Source organism: Capra hircus, chromosome 2 (assembly GCF_001704415.2).
Source record: "Capra hircus breed San Clemente chromosome 2, ASM170441v1, whole genome shotgun sequence".
NCBI lineage: Eukaryota > Metazoa > Chordata > Mammalia > Artiodactyla > Bovidae > Capra > Capra hircus.
Genome location: NC_030809.1, coordinates 110,818,898 through 110,833,643, shown reverse-complemented (window position 1 = coordinate 110,833,643; position 14,746 = coordinate 110,818,898). Strand labels below are relative to the sequence as shown.

Sequence of the window (14,746 nt, the reverse complement as noted above, 5' to 3'; positions counted from 1 at the left end):
AGAGAGAAAGGGCCTGAGAAATTATCTGAAGAGATAATAGCCAAAAACATCCCTAACATGAGAAAGGGGACACTCAAGTCCAGAAAGTGCAGAGTCCCATGCAGGATAAGCCCAGGGAAGAACACACTAAGACAATCAAATTAACAAAAACTAAAGACAAAGATAAAATATTGAAGGCAACAAAGGAAAAGAAACAAACAACACACAAAGGAATTCCCGTAAGTTTATCAGCTCATTTTTTCAGCAGAAATGCTGCAGGCCAGAAGACAGTGGCATAATAAAGGTAAAGGGATGAAAGAAAGAAACCAGCCAACTACACGCTACCCAGCAAGGCTTCATTCAAATGCAACACAGAGATGAAAAGTCATACTCAAAAGTAAACGTTAAACAGAATGTAGCACCACCAAACCAGCTTTACAGCAAATGCTAAAGGAACTTCTCCGATGGAAAAGGACACAACTAGAGACAAAGAAAATTACTAACGGGAAAGCTCACCAGTAAAGACAACACACAGAGTAAAGCTAGGAAGTCATCCACATACACAAATACTATATCAAAACCAGCAACTGTGAGGGGAGGAGAATACAAATGCTGGATATTGGATATGCATTTGAAATAAGAGACCAGCAACTTAAAACAAACTTGTATATACATAGACTGCTATATTAAAACATCATGTAAACCAAATATCTGTAATAGATACACATACACAAAAGAAAAAGCAATCCAAACACAACACTAAACATCGTCATGATATCACAAGAGAAGAAAACAAAAGAGGAAGGGAAGGGAAAAGACCTACAAAAACAAATCCTAACAATTAAGAAAACAATAAGGACACACCACCCTTATGGCAGAAAGTGAAGAACTAAAAAGCCTCTTGATGAAAGTGAAAGAGGAGAGTGAAAAAGTTGGCTTAAAGCTCAACATTCAGAAAACGAAGATCATGGCATCTGGTCCCATCACTTCATGGGAAATAGATGGGGAAACAGTGTCAGACTTTGTTTTTTGGGGCTCCAAAATCACTGCAGATGGTGACTGCAGCCATGAAATTAAAAGACGCTTACTCCTTGGAAGAAAAGTTATGACCAACCTAGATAACATATTGAAAAGCAGAGACATTACTTTTCCAACAAAGGTCCATCTAGTCAAGGCTATGGTTTTTCCTGTGGTCATGTATGGATGTGAGAGTTGGACTGTGAAGAAAGCTGAGTGCCAAAGAACTGATGCTTTTGAATTGTGGTGTTGGATAAGACTCTTGAGAGTCCCTTGGACTGCAAGGAGATCCAACCAGTCCATTCTGAAGCAGATCAGCCCTGGGTGTTCTTTGGAGGGAATGATGCTAAAGCTGAAACTCCAGTACTTTGGGCACCTCATGCGAAGAGTTGACTCATTGGAAAAGACTGATGGTGGGAGGAATTGGGGGCAGGAGGTAAAGGGGATGACAGAGGATGAGATTGCTGAATGGCATCACCGACTCAATGGACATGAGTTTGGAGTTGGTGATGGACAGGGAGGCCTGGCGTGCTGCGATTCATGGGGTTGCAAAGAGTCGGACACGACTGAGCGACTGAACTGAACTGAAGGACATACATGTTGATAATTACCTTAAATGTAAATGGAGTAAATCTTCCAATCAAAAGACCTAGACTGACTGAATGGATACAAAAACAAGACCCATATATATGTTGTCTATAAGAGACTCACTTCAGATCTAGAGACACATATAGACTGAAAGTGAAGGGATGGAAAAAGATAACCCATGCAAATGGAGAGCAAAGGAAAGCTGGAGTAAGAATATTCATATCAGACAAAATAGAGCTTAAAATAAGACTTTTAAAGAGATAAAGGACAATACATAATGATCAAGGGATCAATCTAAGAAGATACAACAATTCTTATTGAATTTGCACCCGACATAGGAGCATTTCAATATATAAGGCAAATGTTGACAGCTATAGAAGGAGAAATCAACAGTAATGTAATAATAATGGCAGACTATAACACCCCACTAACATCAATGGACAGATCATCCAGACGGAAACCAGTAAGGAAGTACAGGCCTTAAATGACACAAAAAACATCATGGACTTAACTGATATTTACAAAACATTCCATCTGAAAGTGGCAGAATATACATTCTTCTCAGGTGCACATGGAACATTCTCCAGGGCAGATCACAGGCTGGGCCACAAAGTAAACCTGGGTAAATTTAAGAAAACTGACACCATAATAAGCAACTTCTCCAACCACAATGCTATAGAGTAGACATCAACTACAAGGAAAAAAAAGAAAGAAAAACACATGAAGGCCAAACAATATGGTATTGAACAATCAATAGACCACTGAAGAAATCAAAGAGGGAATTAAAAAATGCCTCAAGACAAATGAAAATATAACAATCTAAAATCTATGGCATACAGCAAAAGCAGTCCTAAGATGGAAGTTTATAGAGTGCCATAAACTTCTATTGCTATAAGCTCATGCTCAGGTTGAATTTTGCTGAAATGGGGTAATTCATTCACAAGACATTGAGGCTTTCTCTTTGGGGTGTGCCATGTTAGAAGGACATGGCTGCTGCCCGAACTCATCTCCCAGCCAGTGGTCATGGGTGACTGAAACAATAAGGAGGGGGCAGGACAGAGGAGGAAAGGGTGGCAGGAGGGGGGAGGCAGAGTGGCCTTGGAGGAGGCAGCACGGCCAGGCTGCTGCCCGCAACCTTACTGCAGGACACAAGAAAAACCTCAACCAACCAACCTAAGCTTACACCTAAAGCAACCTAGAGAGAGAACAACAAACAAACCCTGAAGTTAGTGGGAGGAAAGACATCGTGATGATCAGAGCAGAAATGAATCAAACTGAGATGAAGAAAACAACAGAAAAGATCAATGAACCTAAATGCTGGCTCCTAGAAAAAATAAAATCGATAAACCTTTAGCCAGAGTCAAGAAAAAAAAAAAGGGGAGAGGGCTCAAATCAGTAGTATTAGGAATGAAAAAGGGGAAGTTACAACTGACACAACAGAAATACAAAGGATCATAAGAGACTACTACAAGCAACTATATGCCAATAAAATGCACAACCTAGAAGGAATGGACAAATTCTCAGAATGATACAATCTTCTAAGACTGACCAGGAAGAAACAGAAAATATGAACAGACCAAGCATAAATACAGAAATTGAAACTGATTTTAAGACTTTCATAGCTTCGGTGTTGTGTCAGCAGTGGCCACATCTGGCTTGACTGCACCTTCCTCTGATCCCAGGCCTGGTGGCGCTGGTCTCCTCTGAGGACACTCTGCTTCCCATCCACTGTCCCTTCCTTCTCCCTCTTTCCTCTCCTCACCATCACTCTGCCACCCGGGACCACCAGCCAGGGGACAAGCTTGGGACAACAGACAGTTCCACTGGCAAGAGACAGTGCCAGTGACCTGGCACACCCCAAAGAGAAAGCACCAATGTGTCTTGTGAATGAGTTAGCCGGTTTCAACAAGATTCAGCCTAAGTATAAGATTTAAGAGAAAGATCCAGTTCACTGTAAGAAAGCATAACCCGTACTGTTGAGCTAAATGTGCTGTGCATGAAACTTGAGGGACAAGCCAATGGATAAGCCTGTCAACCCTTACTCTTGGATGCAGTCCACCTATAGTTACAACATGAGAGGAAGAGCTTATCCCCTCAGGTACTTTTACCCATTTCCAGTACTATATCAAACTTGAACTTTCTGTGGGAGGACAACAATTTAATGGGAAAGATGAGACAGGCTACAAAACATGATACTGTTGCAAAAGTTTTCAGGATCCTGCAGAATGAACCCCACCCCACACCCCAAGAGGCTGGAGGTGAATGGAAGAGAATCAGAGGAAGAGAATCTCAATAAACCTGAAATAAATGTTTGAGACTGCACTTAAACAGAACTTGCCTGTGAATTTTGAATCTTTCCCTCTAAAGCAGGTTGCCCGGGAGAGTGGCCCACCCCACATGAGTAGCTCTGTGACCAGGGTGTCAGTTGGGGTGTCAGTTGGGGTGGGGGAAAGCGAAGGGAAGAGCAAGAGGATTTCAAAGAAAAACACTACTAGAGCTGTTCTTGAGGAGCTGAAGAAATTACAGCCACTGCCTACAGTTGAGCAAGTGAAGCCGGGAACCGAAAAGAAAACAAAACCCATAGTCAGGCTACAAAGCATCCGGAGTACGGCCAGGGGATGGACCCGATAAGCAGACTGGCCCAGACCCAGCAGGCAAAAAACGAGGAGGAGCCAGAGTACCTGCTCCTCATTGAGGAGGCCTCCCACGCCACAGGAGTCTGATGCAGGTGAAGGTGGGAAAACGCGCCACAGAAAGATCAGGAGCCAATAAGAAGGAGGCCAAACGCAGTGCAGACAAGAACATGCTGGAGATCCCAGGTTTCAAAGTCCTGCAGGCTCAGCCCACCAAACCAGCCCTCAAATCAGAGGACACCCCCAAAGAAACCAGGGGATGGAAGAACAGTGACCTTTTTTGAACCTGCCTCAGGGGATGAAAATGGGACTAGAATAAAGGAGTTTAGGATGCCTTATCTCAGTCATCAGCAGCTGCCGGCTGGAATTCTTCCCATGGTGCCCCAGGTTGCCCAGGCTGTAGGAGTCAGTCAAGGGCACCACACCAGAGGTTTCACCAGGGTAGCTCCGAGTCCTGCCCAGGCCCACGGGAGCTCTCATGATAGTCTGTGAATTGTTGTATGGGAGCACCTAGCTGACAGCCGAGACCGTTTTAAAGAATAACATCTCTTCAGGCCATGGACCTCTCATGATACCCTCTGAGCAGCTGGACTGTCCATCAAGAGCTCAGGGATTCCAGGTCGAATATAAAGACTTCCCCAAAAATAAGAATGAATTTGTATCTCTTATCAATTGTTCCTCTCAGCCACCTCTGATCAGCCACAGTATTGGAAAGAATGTGGAGTTCTGCCACTTTATGGCTGCACTGAACATCTTAAAGTTGCTGTCAGGTGGACCAACAAAATACGGAGGTACCAAGAACAGGATATGGGCCAGTGTCTGTGTGTGGGAGGTGCTGAACCTTATTTGGCCATGGACCGTTGAAAACTCTCGAAATATATACTGAAAATATTGAAACTGCCATGAAAATTTGCTTTCTAGAGAAAGCAATGGTGAAGAAGGTGGGACCTGGAGGAGCCGGCATAGCCGCTCACATGCGCTGTGGTTTCAGTCCATGCTGCAGCAGCTGCCGGGGGCCAGGTGGGTTTGCCAAGCACCCCTGGATCCACTGGGAAACCAGCAGGTCCATGCCCCTGGTCACCCTAGTGCTTGGTTTTGGTGGGGTTTTTCTTTGTTTGTTTTGGGTGTTTTTACAATTTTTTTCCTTGCTGTGTGAAAGAAGAAACAGAAAGCAGGGCCCCTTCTCAAACTGGCTCACACAAACGCCTCAGGACCAATCCTGGACACTCAGGTTGGAGAAAGGCCTTAGTGTGGCCCCAGAGCTGAAAGCACCAGAGAAATCAAATGCTTCCTCCTCACCCAGAGGACCTTCTTGGCGTGCTCTGGTGCACACCTCCCATGGTACCCACAGCCACCACTGCTCTCTTCCAAAAGAGATACGTATTCTTAGTTTCATTATTTTCTTTTGATTGAAATGATGCTATGTAAATTTTCATTTGAGTTTCTCAATTGTATCTAGTTATATAGCACAGTTTAGAAATTTGTCTGAGACTGACTTAATCAGTAATCTAATTAGCAAAGGTCATACCCATGTGTTTGTGGTTACACATTTTTATTTCCCTGGACTAACCCAGGACCATTTCAGTGATGCAAACTGTGTGCCTTCTGGTTTAGCTGAAACAGCCCAACTTTAATGTTGTCTCCCACAGTTTTACAAATTGGGCAGTTTTGGAATTTTAAACTTAAAATGATCATTTGGTTCCTTTTCTATTTTTATTTTTGGTAATGCAACAGGAATTAAACGAACTTTGATCTTTAAAGATTATTAAACAAATTGTGTGTATATACATATGACTCTAGACATAGCTCTCACTACACTACAGGATACGGTCTCCATGTAGCACATGTATAACTGCAGACTGACTTTCCTTGAGTGCTTTATACTGTTGATTATCTCCATGTAGGACTTTAAAAAATGACCCACGTTTATCTCTGCAACTGTGTTGCTTTTGATGTTGAGTTGCTGTGCCCAGAAATGTGTGCAGCAAGGTCCTGATACAGTCCAGATGGAAAGCCCAGTAGCCTTGCCAGTTCGATTCATTATTTACGGTGGGATATTTTTCTCCCCATGGAATGTAAGTAAATCTTGGTGTCTATCATCAAAAAATGGTAATACTAAACTTTTTTGTTAACTTTTTTTCAAATGCCCCTACTGCTAGGTTGGTCCCTCCCAACTTGCCCACTATACTTTCTTTAAGAGAAAAAACTTTGTAATGATTGTGACTCCATTTGGGCAAAACTCTGAAGATATAAAATAACTTTATATCAAACCACTGATCAATAAACAACTACTAATGAAAAAAAAACTTTCACAAACAAAAATCCAGGATCAGATGGCTTCACACATGAATTCTATCAAACATTTAGTGAAGAGTTAACACCTATCCTTCTGAAACTTCCAAGAGATTTCAGAAGGAACACTCCCAAACTCATTCTATGAGGCCACCATCACTCTGACATAAAAACCAAAGATACCACACAAAAAAATTACAGGCCAATGTCGCTGATGAACACTGACACAAAAATCCTCAACAAAATACTAGCTAACTGAATACACAATACATTAAAAGGATCATACAACATTATTAGGAGATGCAAGGATTTTTCAGTATCTGCAAATCAGTCAGTGTGATATATACCACATGAACAAAGTAAAGAGGAGAGTTCCCCGGTATCATAGTGGTCAGGATTCTGAGCTTTCACTGCCATGGCCTGGATTCAGTCCCTGGCTGGGGAACTGAAATCCTGCAAGTTGTATGGTTGCACAGCCCCCAAAAAACAAAATTAAAATTTGTTTTATTATTCAACTGAAGAATAAAAACCACTTGATCATCTCAATAGATACAGAAAAAGCTTTAGACAAGATTTAACACCCATTTATGATTTAAAGAAAAACAAAACCCTTCATGGATTACTGCCTTGTCATGGCAAAGTGATGTGCATAACTCAGTGAAGCTATGAGCCATACCATGTAGGGCCACCCAAAATGGACAGGTCATCCTGGAGAGTCCTGACAAAACGTAATCCAGTGGAGGAGAGAATGGCAAACCACCCTAGTATACTTGCCGAGAATCTCATGAACTGTATAAAAAGACAAAACAGGTGACAGCAAAGATGAGTCCCCCAGGTCGGAAGGTGTCCAACATTCCACTCGGGAAGAGTGGAGGCCAACTACTAATAGCCCCAGGAATGAATGAAGTGGCTGGGCCAAAGTGAAAACAGCTCTCAGTTGTGGATGTGTCTGGTGATGAACGTGATTTCCAATGCTGCAAAGAACAGTGCTGCACAGGAACCTGGAGCGTGAGGTCCATGATCAAGGTAAATCAGATGTGGTCAAGCAGGAGATGGTAAGAGTAAGCGTCGACATCTCAGGAATCTGAACTAAAGGGACAGGAATGGGCAAACTAATTCAGACGACCATTATATCTACTACTATGGGCAAAGAATCCCAGAGAACAAATAGAGTAACCCTCATAACCAACCAGAGAGTCTGGAATGCAGTACTTGGGTACAACCTCAAAAATGACAGAATGATCTCAGTTCGTTTGAGGCTGACTCAACGAAAGTCGTTCAACATCACAGTAATTCAATTGGTGGTAGGTCTATGCCCCTACCACCAATGCTGAAGAGGCTGACGTTGATCAGAAGACCTAGAAGACCTCCTAGAACAACCCCCCCCACACACACACACACAAAATTTACGTTCTATTCATCACTGGGGATTGGAATACAAAGGTAGGAAGTAAAGAGATTCCTGGAGTAACAGGCAGGTTTGGCCTTGGAGTACAAAATGAAGCAAGGCAAAGGCTAACTGAATTTTGCCAAGAAAATGCTCTGGTCATAGCAAACATCCTTTTTAAGCAACACAAGAGATGATTTCACACATGGACATCCCCTAATCACCAATACCGAAATCAAATTAAATAAGCTGTATACAGTGAGCAAATACAAGACTGGAGCTGACTGTGGCTCAGATCATCAGCTTCTCATAGCAAAATTCAGGCTTAAACTAAAGAAAACAGGGAAAACCACTAGCCCAGCCAGGTAGAACTTAAATCAAATCCCCTATTTCATGCAAAGATGGACACAATAAAGGAAAGAAATGGTAACAGAAGAAGAGATTAAGAAGAGGTGGCAAGAATACACAGAAGAACTACACAGAAAAGATCTTCATGACCCAGATAATCATGAAGGTGTGATCACTCATGTAGAGCCAGACATCCTGGGATCCAATGTCAAGTGGGCCTTAGGAAGCATCACTATGAACAAAGTTAGTGGAGGCGATGGAATTCCAGTTGAGCTATTTCAAATCCTAAAAGATGATGCTGTGAAAGTGCTGCACTCGATATGCCAGCAAATTTGGATAACTCAGCAGTGGCCACAGGACTTGAAAAGGCCAGTTTGCATTCAAATACAAAAGAAAGGCAATGCCAAGGAATGCTCAAACTACTGCACAATTGAACTCATCTCACACACTAGCAAATTAATGCAAAATTCTCCAAGCCAGACTTCAACAGTATGTGAACCGTGAACTTCCAGATGTTCAAGCTGGATTTAGAAAAGGCAGAGGAACCAGAGATCAAACTGCCAACATCCACTGGATCATAGAAAAAGCAAGAGTTCCAGAAAAATATCTACTTCTGCTTTATTGACTATGCCAAAGCCTTTGACTGTGTGGATCACAATAAACTGAAAAATTCTTAAAGAGATGGGAATATCAGATCATCTTACCTGCCTCCTGGGAAATCTGTGTGCAGGTCAAGGAGTTACAGTTAGAACTGGACATGGAAAAACAGACTGGTTCCAAATAGGAAAAGGAGTATGTCAAGGCTGTATATTGTCACCCTGCTTATTTAACTTCTATGCAGAGTACATCATGCGAAATGCCAGGGTGGACGAAGCACAAGCTGGAATCAAGACTGTCAGGAGAAATATCAATAACCTCAGATATGCAGATGACATTACATTTATGGCAGAAAGCGAAGAACTAAAGAGCCTCTTGATGAAAGTAAAAGAGGAGAGTGAAAAAGTTGGCTTAAAACTTAACATTCAGAAAACTAAGATCATGGCATCTGGTCCTATCTCATGGCAAATAGATGGGGAAACAGTGACACACTTTATTTTGGGGGGCTCCAAAATCACTGCAGATATGACAGTAGCCATGAATTAAAAGAAGCTTGCTCCTTGGAAGAAAAGCTATGACCAACCTAGATAGCATATTCAAAAGCAGAGACATTACTTTGTCAACAAAGGTCTGTCTAGTCAAGGCCATGGTTTTTCCAGTAGTCATGTATGGATGTGAGAGTTGGACTATAAAGAAAGCTGAGTGCCTAAGAACTGATGCTTTTGAATTGTGGTGTTGGAGAAGACTCTTGAGAGTCCCTTGGACTGCAAAGAGATCCAACCAGTCAATCCTAAAGGAAATCATTCCTGAATATTCTTTGGAAGGACTGATGTTGAAGCTGAAACTCCAATACTTTGGCCACCTGATGCGAAGAGCTGAGTCATTTGAAAAGACCCAGATGCTGGGAAAGACTGAAGGCAGGAGTAGAAGGAGACGACAGAGGATGAGATGGTTGGACGGCATCATTGACTCAATGGACATGTGTTTGAGTAAACTCCAGGAGTTGGTGATGGACAGGGAGGCCTGGTGGGTTACAGCCCATGGGGTCGCAAAGTTGGACACGACTGAGCAACTGAACTGAACTGAACTGATAAATATACAGTGAAGGTGATGAATAGATTCAAGGGATTAGATCTAGTAAACAGTGTGCTTTAAGAACTATGGACAGAGGTACATAATATGGTACAGAAGGCAGCAAACAAAACCATCCCAAAGAAAAAGAAAAGCAAGAAGGCAAAGTAGTTATCTGAGGGGAGGCTTTACGAATAGCTAAAGAAAGAAGAGAAGCGAAAAGGAAGGGAGAAATTGAAAGGTACACCCAACTAAACGCAGAGTTCCAAAGAATAACAAGGAGAGACAGGAAGGCCTTCCTCAATGAACAATGCATAAAATAGAGGAATACGACAGAAGGGGAAAGACTAAAGATCTCTTCAGGAAAACTGGAAATATCAAGGGAACACTTCACCCAAAGATGAGCACAATAAAAGACAGAAATTATGGTAGAGACCTAGTGGAAACAGAAGAGATTCAGAAGAGACGGAAAGAATACACAAAACTGTACAAAAAAGATCTTAATTAACCAGAGAAGTATGACGGTGTGGTCAGTCACCCATCCAGACATTCTGGAGTGTGAAGTGGGCTGTAGGAAGCACCGCTGGGGCAAAGCTGGTGGATGCAATGGAATTCCAGTAGAGCTGTTTAAAACCTTAAAAGATGATGTTATCAGAGTGTTGCATTCAACATGTCAGCAAATATGGAAGACTCAGCAGTGGCCACAGGACTGGAAAAGGTCAATCCCCATCCCAGTTCCCAAGAAGGAGAGTACTAAAGAATGTTCAAACTGTTGGACAATTGCAGGCATCTCCCATGCTAGTAAGGTCAGGCTTAAAATCATGCATGCTAGGCTTCAGCATTATGCGAACCAAGAACTTCCAGACATCCAAGCTGGGTTTAGAAAAGGAAGAGGAGCCAGAGATCAAATTGCCAACATTTGCTGGATCATAGAGAAAGCAGGGGAAATCCAGAAAAACATCTACTTCTGTTTCATCAACTACACTAAAGCCTTTGACTTTATGGATCATAACAAACTGTGGAAAGCTCTTAAAAGAGATGGGAATACCAGACCATCTTACCTGTCTCCTGAGAAAGCTGTATGCAGGTCAAGAAGCAACAGTTAGAACCCTGCATGGAACAACTCATTGGTACAGGATTGAGAAAGGAGAACGACAGGGCTGTCTGTTGTCACTCTGTTTGTTTAACCTATATGCTAAGGACTTCCCTGGTGGCTCAGACGGTAAAGCGTCTGTCTACAATGCGGGAGACCTGGGATCGAGCCCTAGGTTGGGAAGATCCCCTGGAGAAGGAAATGGCAATCCACTCCAATAATCTTGCCTGGAAAATCCCATGGACGAAGGAGCCTGGTGGGCTGCAGTCCATGAGGTCGCAAAGAGTCGGACACGACTGAGCGACTTCACTTCATATGCTAAGCACATCATGAGAAACACAGAGCTAGAGGAGTTACAAGCTGGAATCAAAACAGGTGGGAGAAACATCAACAACCTTAGATATGTGGATGATACCACTCTAATGGCAGAAAGCGAAGACGAACTAAAGAACCTCTTGATGAGGGTGAAGAAGGAGAGTGAAAAAGCCAGCTTAAAACTAAAAATTAAAAAAAATAATAAGATCATGGCATCTGGTCCCATTACTTCATGGCAAGTAGAAGGGGAAAAGGTGGAAGCGGCGAAAGATCTCCTCTTCGTGGGCTCTAATATCACTGAAGATGATGACTGCAGCCGTGAACCCAGAAGATGATTGCTTCTTGGCGGGAAAGCTATGACAAACCTAGAGTGTGTGTTGAAAAGGAGAGACATCACTCTGCCGACAAAGGTCCATGGAGTCAAGGTTATGGTCTTTCCAGTGGGTCACGTGTGGTTGTGAGACCTGGACCATAAAGAAAGCAGAGCGCCAAAGTTTTGATGCCTTTGAACTGTGGTGCTGGAGAAGACTCCTGAGAGTCCCTAGGGCAGCAAGGAGATTAAACCAATCAATGTTAAAGGAAATCAACCATGAATAGGCATTGGAAGGACTGATGTTGAAGCTGAAGTTCCAGTATTTTGGTCACCTGATGCAGTGACTCATTGGAAACGTGCCTGATACTGGGAAAGATTGAGGGCGGAGGAGAAGAGGGCATTAGAGGCTGAGATGGCTGGATGGCATGATCTGTGCAATGGACATGAACTTGGGCAAACTCTGGGAGATGGTAAGGGACAGGGAGGCCTGGCGTGCTGCATGCAGTCCACAGGGTCGCAAAGAGTCGGACACGACTGGGTGACTGAATAACATAATTTAAAAAAAAACTCCAGAATCTGGGCAAAGAAAGAATCTTCCTGAACATAACAAAGGCCACATATGACAAACCCATAGATAATATCATACTCAACAATGAAAAGTGGAAGTATGTCTTCTATGATCAGTTCAGTTGCTCAGTCATGTTCAACTCTGTGTGACCTCATGGACTACAGCACACCAGGCTTCCCTGTCCATCAACAACTCCTGGAGCTTAAACTCATGTCCATCGAGTCAGTGATGACATCCAACTATCTCATCCTCAGTCGTTGCCTTCTCCTCCTGCCTTCAATCTAGGTAAGTGATTACACCATTGTGGTTGTCTGGGTCATGAGGATCTTTTTTGTATAGTTCTTCTTGTGTATTCTTACCACCTCTTCTTAATATCTTCTGCTTCTGTTAGGTCCATACCATTTCTGTCCTTTATTGTGCCCATTTTTACATGAAATGTTCCCTTGGTATCTCTAATTTTCTTGAAGAGATCTCTAGTCTGTCCCATTCTATTGTATTCCTCTAATTCTTTGCACTGATCACTGAGAAAGGCTTTCTAATCTCTCCTTGCTATTCTTTGAAACTCAGCATTCAAATGGGTATATCTTTCCTTTTCTCCTTTGCCTTTAGCGTCTCTTTTCTCAGCTATTTGAAAGGCCTCCTCAGACCACCATTTTGCCTTTCTGCATTTCTTTCCCTTGGGGATGGTCTTGATCACTGCCTCCTGTATAATGTCACAAACCTCCATCCATAAGTTCTTCAGGCACTCTATCAGATCTAATCCCTTGAATCTATTTGTCACTTCCACTGTACAATCGTAAGGGATTTGATTTAGGTCATACCTGAATGGTCTAGTGGTTTTCCCTACTTTCTTCAATTTAAAGTCTGAATTTGCAATAACGAGTTCATGATCTGAGCCACAGTCAGCTTCCAGTCTTATTTTTACTGACTGTATAGAGCTTTTCCATCTTTGGCTGCAAAAAATACAATCAGTCTGATTTTGGTATTGATCCATCTGGTGATGTCCACATGTAGAGTCTTCTCTTGTGTTGTTGGAAGAGGGTGTTTGCTGTGACCAGTGCATTCTGGCAAATTTGCATCTGCATTCTAGCCTTTGCTCTGCTTCATTTTGTTCTCCAAGGCTGAACTTGCCTATTACTCCAGGTATCTCTTGACTTCCTACTTTTGTATTCCAGTCCCCTATAATGAAAAGGACATCTTTTTGGGGTGTCAGCTCTAGAAGCTCTTGTAAGTCTTCATAGAACCGTTCAACTTCAGCTTCTTCAGCATTAGTGGTTGGGGCATAGACTTGGATTACTGTGATATTGAATGGTTTGCCTTGGAAATGAACAGAGATCATTCTGTCATTTTTGAGATTGCAATCAAGTACTGCATTTCAGACTCTCCTGTTGACTATGAGGGCTACTCCATTTCTTCTAAGGGATTCTTGCCCACAGTAGGAGATACAATGGTCATCTGAGTTAAATTCACCCATTTCAGGCCATTTTAGTTCATCGATTCCTAAAATGTCGATGTTCACTTTTGCCATCTCCTGTTTGACTGCTTGTAATTTACCTTGATTCATGGACCTAACATTTCAGGTTCCTATGTAATATTGTTCTTTATAGCGTCGGACTTAACTTCCATCACCCATCACATCCACAGCTGGGTGTGGTTTTTGCTTTGGCTCCATCTCTATTATTTCTGGAGTTATTTCTCCACTGTTCTCCATATTGAAGGACATACCAGCATATTGGGCACCTACCAACCTGGGGAGTTCATCTTTTAGTGTCCTATCTTTTTGCCTTTTCCTACTGTTCATGGGGCTCTCAAGGCAAGAATACTGAAGTGGTTTGCCATTCCCTTCTCCAGTGGACCACGTTTTGTCAGAACTCTCCACCATAACCCATCCATCTTGGGTGGCTCTACATGGAATGGCTCATAGTTTCATTGAGTTAGACAAGGCTGTGGTCCATGTGACCAGATTGGTTAGTTTTCTGTGATTGTGGTTTTCATTCTGTCTGCCCTCTGACAGAGAAGGATAAGAGGCTTATGGAAGATTCCTGATGGGAGAGACTGACTGAGGGGGAAACTGGGTCTTGTTCTGATGGGCGGGCCTATGCTCAGTAAATCTTTAATCCAATATCCTGTTGATGGGTGGGGCTGTGCTCCCTCCCTGTTGTTTGGCCTGAGGCCAAAATATGGTGGAGGCAATGAAGAGAATGGTGACCTCCTTTCAAAAGGTCCCATGCAGGCACTGCTGCACTCAGTGCCCCAGACCCTGCAGCAGGCCACTGCTGACCCATGCCTCCGCTGGAGACTCCTGGACACTCATGGGCAAGTCTGGGTCAGGCTCTTGTAGTGTCACTGCTCCTTTCTCCTGGGCCCTGGTGTGCACAAGGTTCTGTTTGTGCCCTCTAAGAGTCTGTTTCCCAAATCCTATGTAAGTTCTGGCGGCTCTATGGTGGGGCTAATGGTGACCTCCTCCAAGAGGGCTATGCCATACGCAGGTCTGCTGCACCCAGTGACCCAGCAGCAGGCCACTGCTGACCTATACCTCCACAGG

At 43.0% G+C, this 14,746-nt stretch overlaps 1 pseudogene; it reads left to right on the top strand.

Annotated features, from left to right (window-relative positions):
- LOC102189527 lies at nt 250–5,056 on the top strand (annotated as a pseudogene).